We start from the raw sequence: 8,795 nt of genomic DNA on the forward strand, positions 1-8,795 counted from the left end.
TTGATATACTTGCAAATTCCAAATTTCAACCCTAGAGAGTATAGGAGGATATTACATACTGCCAGAATGTGTAAAAAAAGAGAAAAGTTTACGAGATTAAAGTGGCAAATCTACGAGAAAAAAATGTGCAGATTTATGAGATTTAAAGTGGTGAATCTGCACTTTGTTCTCGTAAATCTGCAATTTTTTTCGCGCAGATTTGCCACTTTAAATCTCTTAAATCTGCAACTTTTTTTTCTTGTAGATTTGCCACTTTAATCTAGTAAATTTGCAACTTTTTTCTTGAAATATTACCTGAAGTTACCAAATAGAGTTCTTTGCATGATAAAGGGGTTAACCCTTTATAGGGCACTCATTGATATAATTGAAAATTTCAACCCAACCAAGTGTTTTTGGTGGATAAAACAAGACTTTTGTGACTTTTTTCCCCCAAAATGCTTCATTTTGATGTTGCAAATCAAGGTCAATTGAGTTATTATTGTTATTATTATTATTACTTTATTATTATACTGATTGGTCGGATGCCATGGTGTCACTATCTGGGATAGATCAGAGCCCATTTGGATGTCCACTGAAGTTACTATATATGTTTTTTTGCCCCATAAAGGGTTAAGAGTCTGTTTTTGAAAGCATAGAGACGCAGATGTGTCCCTCCTGCAGGACTCATAAACTTCAGCCGGACAAAAATCTCCTATGTTCGTCTTAGACCCATGCATTTTGCATCACCTTATCATGCACAGACGTCATTCACATACAACATGTTGCAATAGGAAATCAAATCACAGTGCTGTTCACCACTCCACAGCTCCTACCAGTGGCAATAAGTTGCACATGGAACATGCATGCACAGCAAATTAAAACATCTATGCATTGGGGATAAGTTCCCTGAAGGATGTTATCATATCATTGAAGCAAACAGAAGAATGAATCCTCTCTGCAGCTCTGACAGTCGAGCTCTCTGTTCGGTGCATGCTCCTTAAACTGCAGCAGATAACATGAAAAGCAGTGAAAAGCCCATAGACAGATCAGACATTCAATATACATCCATTCACTGGTCGGACTGAGAGGAGCTGCTTGGATGCAGACCCACATTTTGGACACTACATTTTCTTTATCCGTCCTCCAGGCTGCGATGTTAGTAGTGTTTTTAGAACAGAGTCAATAGTGTTTTGGATAGGTCTTTAGTGTTCAAATGAGCCGCCACAGGAGACCCTTTGTACAAGATGACTGGCTATATTCTTGAAAGGGAGACAGTAGGTGTCTCTATGTCCTTGTTGTCTCAGTGGACGGACATTAAAAAAAAGTACAGTACAAAGACGGCAAACACTTTGATCAGCCTGTTTGCTAAAGGTGCTGTGAAACTTTCTCCCTGGGCACCTCGCTTTCCCATCAAGGTTAATAAAAGAGGAAATTGCTCTTGAAGAGGCCATGATGACTAAGGGATTACTCATCATTCAAAGGCCACTTGATCGCCTTCAAACTCTGTGCACTCACATCCTGCACAAAAACATTCCCTGTGTGTCGACATCAAACTTACTGTCCCAGCAAAAGACAGACAGCAGTGATTGAGAACCAGGGGTTCCCCAGGGGACACTCCTGGATTTACTTGCGGTTATGTGGATGGTTGTAGTAGTGCAGTTAGTGCTGGGTATCATTCAAAATGATAAATAGAATACCTCTGCCCTAGAAAGCAAAAAGGCAGTAACTGCATTTTTGGTCAAAAATTAGTTAGTGTCATTTTCATGATATGCAAGGCATCCTTTGTTATATGACAAAACATCTTATCTCAAATATGTGTCGTTTTGGAGAAAAATGGTAGTCGTTTGTACAGTTGTGTACTTAGGCTGGATTACAGGATAACTTTAAAGTCATTTTTCTCAGTTCTGCACTCTGCATAGTTACTGCCTTTTTGCTTTGTAGGGCAGACCTGTACTGTTAGAATAATCTGTTATTCTGTCTCTGTTATCTGTCTCTGTGGACGTGGGTCACTATCTGTGTGTTCCCTCTGTGCATTGATAGATTAATCATGCAAGCTGCTTTGCTATAATGCACATGTGCAAAATTGTTTTTAAACTATGATTTAAATGGAGTAAATGTAATTAGATTATTACATTTACTCCATCTGCTTAAACTTCCTCTGCACTACTTAGAGTAAGATTCTATTATCACAAAAATATATATTTTATGTGGATGTTTGCTGCAAAATCTGTGTCTCCAGTAATATCTCTGCAGGTCATATCAAGGCAGGAGTTTGTGTTGGAGTCAGATAGTTTAATTTTAAAGGTTTAAAGGTTTCCTCAATGTATTTCTCAACAGCACCCGTACCTGGACTTCCTTACCGGCTCCTGAATGATACTTTTTTAAAAATGTGAATTTAATATTAAGTCCATTTCAACAAAAATAAATTACATTTACATTTTTAAATAACATTTTCCATACATTTTTATTCGTCACTTCTTTTCCACAAATTCAGCATCAACACACACAAACTGTGCAAAGTGTTTTCCCTGCAAGCCTCTACAACAAGTAACATTAGAGAGCCAATCACAAGCCTTTTCGGATCTTGGTGCAAGCATGCTGCATGCTCACTCAGTGCGTTTACATGCACAATTTAATTGAGCAACGTTTAAAAATAGATTATAGTGTCTAATCTGTTGTCCTTGTTTACATGCAACTGAGAAAATCAAATAAATGACGGAAACATGTCTGTCCTCCTCCTCAACACTAGATGGCAATATGCGTCGTTTCAGCAGGTTAATATGGCGCCCTTTGACCTATTACGTCATATAAAAGTGGCAAAATGCTGGAAACCGGCATTTCCCAACAACAACAACAACAACAAGATGCAGGGTTCATACACTTTAGCAGTGGTCAAATTCAAGCATTTTTCAAGGACTTCCCAGGTCAATTTTCAAGCTTTTCCAGTATCTTACACCTAAGTAAGTTGCCTGTTTTAGATGAGTACTTACATACTAAAAGGGGAGATTTCACTGAACCATACCAATAGTGATGGTGTTACACTTTTAGGAGGAACGGTCTTCATTTCAGATAGGCTACTCATTATTTTTTACATTGAACATGTGGTTATCTATAGTTTGAAGATGGATATAGTCAGATTGCAAGAGAAATACAGTAAGAATTCCTAGCATTTACAAGCACTTTATCCAAAATCCAAGCACTTTTAAACCTTTAAATTGAATTTAAATTCAAGCATTTTTAAGGATTTCAAGCACCCGTACGAACCCTGAAGATGGTTAACCGCTCGGCTCTTTTCATTTCATACGTAATGTATGCGTTGTCGGTTGCAGAAGCCGTCCAGTCCTATCTATCACAAGACAAACTAGGACGACTTCTCACCTGATTTATTACCTCAGAAAAAAAATTCTTATGGTCTCAATCTCTAGTTTCAAGTCTTCTTCAATCAAGACAATCTGATGATACTGTTTAAATAATAAATAATGGTCCCGTTCAGAAGAAAACACATCATAAAGCAGGTTGAAACAGTAAAAATAGTGATGGCAAAAAGTAATGGACAGTTTAACTTGCTAGCTTAAAGTAACGGTTGATCAGCTGAAAATGAATGTAGATGGAGGAGAACTGGAGTTTATCTGAGACGCTGTGTGGGCAAGTATAGGGATGCACAAAATTGGATTTTACCTCATAGCCGATATGTTTTATATATTTTCCAAGTCATTTTGATCGAATGCAGATGCTAATATATGCACATATATATCAAGCCTGTATATCCCGACTGCTATCGTAATGACCCACTGGCAGATACAGACATAAAATGCAATGCTTTTCCCTGGAAAAGATTATAAAACTACTTCCACTGCAAAAAAGCAACTTTGCTGTTTGCTTTGGGACTTTAAATAACCTTCACACCTCACGTCACATGCAAATAAGTGTCATCTTTTCAACTGTCATATCAGTGTGAATGCTAATTTCTGGCTAATGTTGATATTTCATTTTAACCCTTTGATGCACAAAATGGGTCTAAAGTGACCCGACTAAGTTTTTATATTTTGTAAGGGACGTCTGGAATGCCCCGCTAAGCCTGCTGCCCCCGCGACCCGGCCCCGAATAAGCGGTGGAAAATGGATGGATGCAATAAATTAATTTCATCATTCAGTATTGCAGGTTTTCCTCAAATAACTTGTTTTTGATCATCATATATTCTCATTTTTTGTTTTCATTTCTTACTTTTTGAATAAAATACTTTTTTTTATCACTACGCTTCTAATGCACAAGGTCATTTTTGACCCATGTTGTGCATCAGAGGTTTAACCCTTTGATGCACAACATGGGTCAAAAATGACTCATTCATCCAAATTTGATTTTAAATTAAATGACCTAATACTATAATAATAGTAATTTGATTCAAATAGTTACTTTCCACACTCATATATTTAATATATTTAACATATATTTATCTGGAAGGTATTCACAGCGCTTCACTTTTTCCACATTTTGTTATGTTACAGCCTTATTCCAAAATTGATTAAATTAATTTTTCCTTAAAATTATACACACAATACCCCATAATGAAATGTTTGACCCATGTTGTGCATTAGAAGCAGTAATAGTGATACGAAAAGTGTTTTTATTCAAAAAGTAAGAAAATGAAAACAAAAAATTAGGATGTATGATGATCAAAAACAAGTTGATGGAGGAAAACCTGGAATACTGAATGATGAAATTAATTTATTGCAAAGATATAGAAGATAAAAACTCAGTCGGGTCACTTTAGACCATGTTGTGCATCAAAGGGTTAAGCTGCTTTGTGTATTTTGTGCACAAGCAAAAAAAAACAAGCAGTCAACATTACAGCATCGATTGGAGCCACAAGTGATTTATGCTTGCTCTTCCGTCTCTATTTATAGGGCTCTTTGTAGTCCGGCTGAATTTGACCTGTCCCTGTAATAATATCTGTCCAAACAGAGCGACAGTTACACCCCATAACCTCTCCTCCCTCCTGGATCCCTCTGTCAAGGGTCTTTTTATAGGGCCAGGAGCCAAGGACACCCCTGGTCCCAGACCTGGGGTCAGCTCCTGAGGGGCACCAGGGAAGACCTGACCTATGGGGACCTCCCATGAACCGTAGAGGGGGTTGTCAAGGCGGGACATGCCGGCCCAACTGGCCCCCGGTACTGGCAGGGGGTCCACACCATTGCCATGGCGATGGTTTCCACCCCGGTGTGTTTACTGTCAGAGGTCAGAATCGGCCCTCCAGAGTTAACAAAGGCGGACATTGTCGGGTCTGAATATTAGCCAGATGAGCTGCTCACCTACAGACAGAGCCAGACTGGGTAGAGGAGCTTTTATGAGATAAGATAATGTGTTTGTGCACTTTAAAACTTGTTGTTTCAACTTTAATATTTGAGTGTCGATGCTGCAAAAGAATTTTGTGTCAAGACAACAAAGACAATGGATTTAACTCAAATTAATCTTGATATTTGACTCAATATTTTAAGTTAAAATTACTTTTTGCACAAATCTTTGTTGTATTGAAAAGGAAAAATGAGTTATAATAACAAACAAGCAACATTGGGTTTTATAGTGTGCTGACTTGTTTTAACTTTCAGTCACGAGTGTTTCACATCTGGTGTGATTCCAGATGTCAGATCTACTGTATGTCAGCAGTCCTCAACCTCTGTTTAGGGATGCACAACGTTATTAGTATCAGCAGATAGAAGCTTTAATGCACAACATGTAAACACCTTCTAATGCACAACATGGGTCAAAAATGACCTGCAATATTTTTTTTAATATTATTTAATGCTGTCTGTGTGTTTGAATATCTATTTTTTTATTACAACAGATCATTATATCCATCTTTCCTTTCATAATTTATGAAGAAAAATAGTTTTTGTATTGTTACATCAAGTTTACACACATGGGTCTAAAATGACCTTGTGCATTAGAAGTGTCGTGATGCAAAAAGTGATTCACTAATTTAACAATGTGAGTATATGTGTAACTATGTTTGTCTTATTTTGAAGGTTTAACTTTAAGAGAGTTGTTAGAACCACCAGGTTACATTGGAAAATCACATATTTTTATATTTTTTTTAGTCATTTTGTGTCTTCTTTTTGTCATATTGTGCCTTTTTTTAGTCATTTTGTTTCTTTTTGTGTCTTTTTATAGTCATTTTGTGTCTTTTTTTTGTCATTTTGTGTCTTTTTTTGTCATTTTGTGTCCTTTTTGGTCATTTTGTGTCTTTTGGGGTCATTTTGTGTCTTTTTTTAGTCATTTTGTTTCTTTTTGTCTTTTTTTTATTTATTTTTTTTACCATTTATACACACAAAAACAGCAGAAAATAAAACTACAAAACAGTCTATTTGCATGTAAATTAAAAACAATAGTAGTTTTCATTGTAGAAAGAAAATTCACATTTTAAAAACGGTCTAAAAACATAAATGTCACACTGTGAAAGCTCCTATGATTGAACTTTCAACTGGCTTTCTCAGCTTGTCTACATATCATATATAAATAAAATTATTACAGTAAACAAAACGTGTATTTTCAATAAATAGATGGACTCCAGAGAGTTAACTGTCTCTGGTATCTGAAGATTTGATGGAAAACACCTCCAACATGACAACTTAAGAGGACTAGAGAGGTTTTTACGACTGGTAAAGTATCTTCAGCCTGAAATCTTGCAAATTGTCGGTTGCAGAATCCGTCCGGTCCTATCTATCACAATACAAACTGGGACGACTTCTCACCTGATTTATTACCTCAAAAAAATTTTCTTATGGTCTCAATCTCTAGCTTCAAGTCTTCTTCAATCAAGACAATCTGATGTTACTGTGTAAATAATAAATAATGGTCCCATTCAGAAGAAAACAGATGATAAAGCAGTTTGAAACAGTAAAAATAGTGATGGCAAAAAGTAATGGACAGTTTAACTTAAAAATGGTCTAGAAACATAAATGTCACACTGTGAAATCTCCTATGATTGAACTTTCAACTGGCTTTCTCAGCCAGTTGAAAGTTCAATCATAGGAGATTTCACAGTGTGACATTTATGTTTCTAGACCGTTTTTAAAATGTGAATTTTCTTTCTACAATGAAAACTACTATTGTTTTTAATTTACATGCAAATAGACTGTTTTGTAGTTTTATTTTCTGCTGTTTTTGTGTGTATAAATGGTAAAAAAAAAAAAATTTAAAAGACACAAACTGACAAAAAAAAGACACAAAATGACTGAAAAAAGGCACAAAATGACCCCAAAAGACACAAAATGACTATAAAAAGACACAAAAAGAAACAAAATGACTAAAAAAAAAGGTACAATACGACAAAAAGAAGACAGAAAAAGACTAAAAAAAAGGTACAATATGACAAAAAGGACACAAAATGACTAGTTCATAGTCATAATTCATAATCACTAGTTCAATCATAGCTTGTCATATCATATCATATATACATATCATATATAAATAAAGTTATTACAGTAAACAAAATGTGTATTTTCAATAAATAGATGGACTCCAGAGGGTTAACTGTCTCTGCTATCTGAAGATTTGATGGAAAACACCTCCAACATGACAACTTAAGAGGACCAGAGAGGTTTTTACGACTGTGTTATATGGTCTCCTGAGCAGCCTTGGCCCGTCGTAACTGCTACTGGCCACCTCAGCTGCAGCCATAAACACTCAGAGTGTGTGTGTGTGTGTGTGTGTGTGTAGCGGTGCTGTCCTCTCCACGCTGCAGCTCTGTGATCAGTAACTGCTCTCAATTACAGTATTGTGTGCCGTTCCTTTCGGCTCGGGGTTAAACTCTTTGCAGACCCCTTTGAAGTGCTCATCCCTTTATCTCAAGCCAGAGCCAAGAATTTGGGGGAGGACAATGGAAAATGAAACCAAGAGGGAAGCTTATGGCAATTATCAACCAGGGCCATGAGGAGGAAGTCAGCTCACACAGACTGAGAGAGAGAGAGAGAGAGGGAGCAGATAATGTAGGACAGGGGGTTACTGTTTCAAGTTTGTTTGGTGTGTACACACCCCGGGCAACAAGCGGCGGCCCAGAGAGGAAATGGAGGCTACCTCTTCAAAGTAGGTGACAACAGGGGGACAATGGCCTCTGAAGGGAGCAAGGAGCTGATGAGAGGAGGTGCAGTGGTGGAGGAGGAGGTCAAAAAAACACAACATAAATGTAGGTGAAGCCTCAGTTTGATGCTTGTACCACTCTTCCGATAAATCCACGGAGACCAGCCGCTAAACTTCAATGTTTACTCCGAAAAATGCAGGAAAAATACAAAATGTCACAAAATTAAATAGAAATCGCGTCCTATACACAAAATTAGAAAGTAGTGGAGAGAGAGAGAGGTCAAAAAACTATCGGGCTCCACTCCACGCTTGTCCTGGCTGACCACAAAACACATTAGCTACCAAATTACCGTTAACAAACACTCCAGAGAGTGACACTTTAACCCTGTGGAGTCTCCAAAAGCTCCAAATAATCCAGACTTGTTGCCTCCATCCAGACTAGAAAACAAAGCAGCGTGGAGCCCTACTGTAAATTTACCTCTAAAGTTCTGGCTGTAAACTCCATGAGGCCAGTTTCAGTTTGATGATGTGTTAAAATAATTGATTATTTTCTATATTTGTAAATGATTTTATGCTTGATTTCTGCTCCATTGTTGTTTGACTTCCTGTGTCTGTCTCTGTGAGTGACGCAGGTCACTATCAAAGGTCAAACCTTGACTGTAATAAATATCTCTGTGCATTTATATTAAGTCAGACAATATGATTTTGATAAAATGATTATGTTTGTGTGTTAATTTTGG

Source organism: Centropristis striata, chromosome 13 (genome assembly GCF_030273125.1).
Source record: "Centropristis striata isolate RG_2023a ecotype Rhode Island chromosome 13, C.striata_1.0, whole genome shotgun sequence".
NCBI lineage: Eukaryota > Metazoa > Chordata > Actinopteri > Perciformes > Serranidae > Centropristis > Centropristis striata.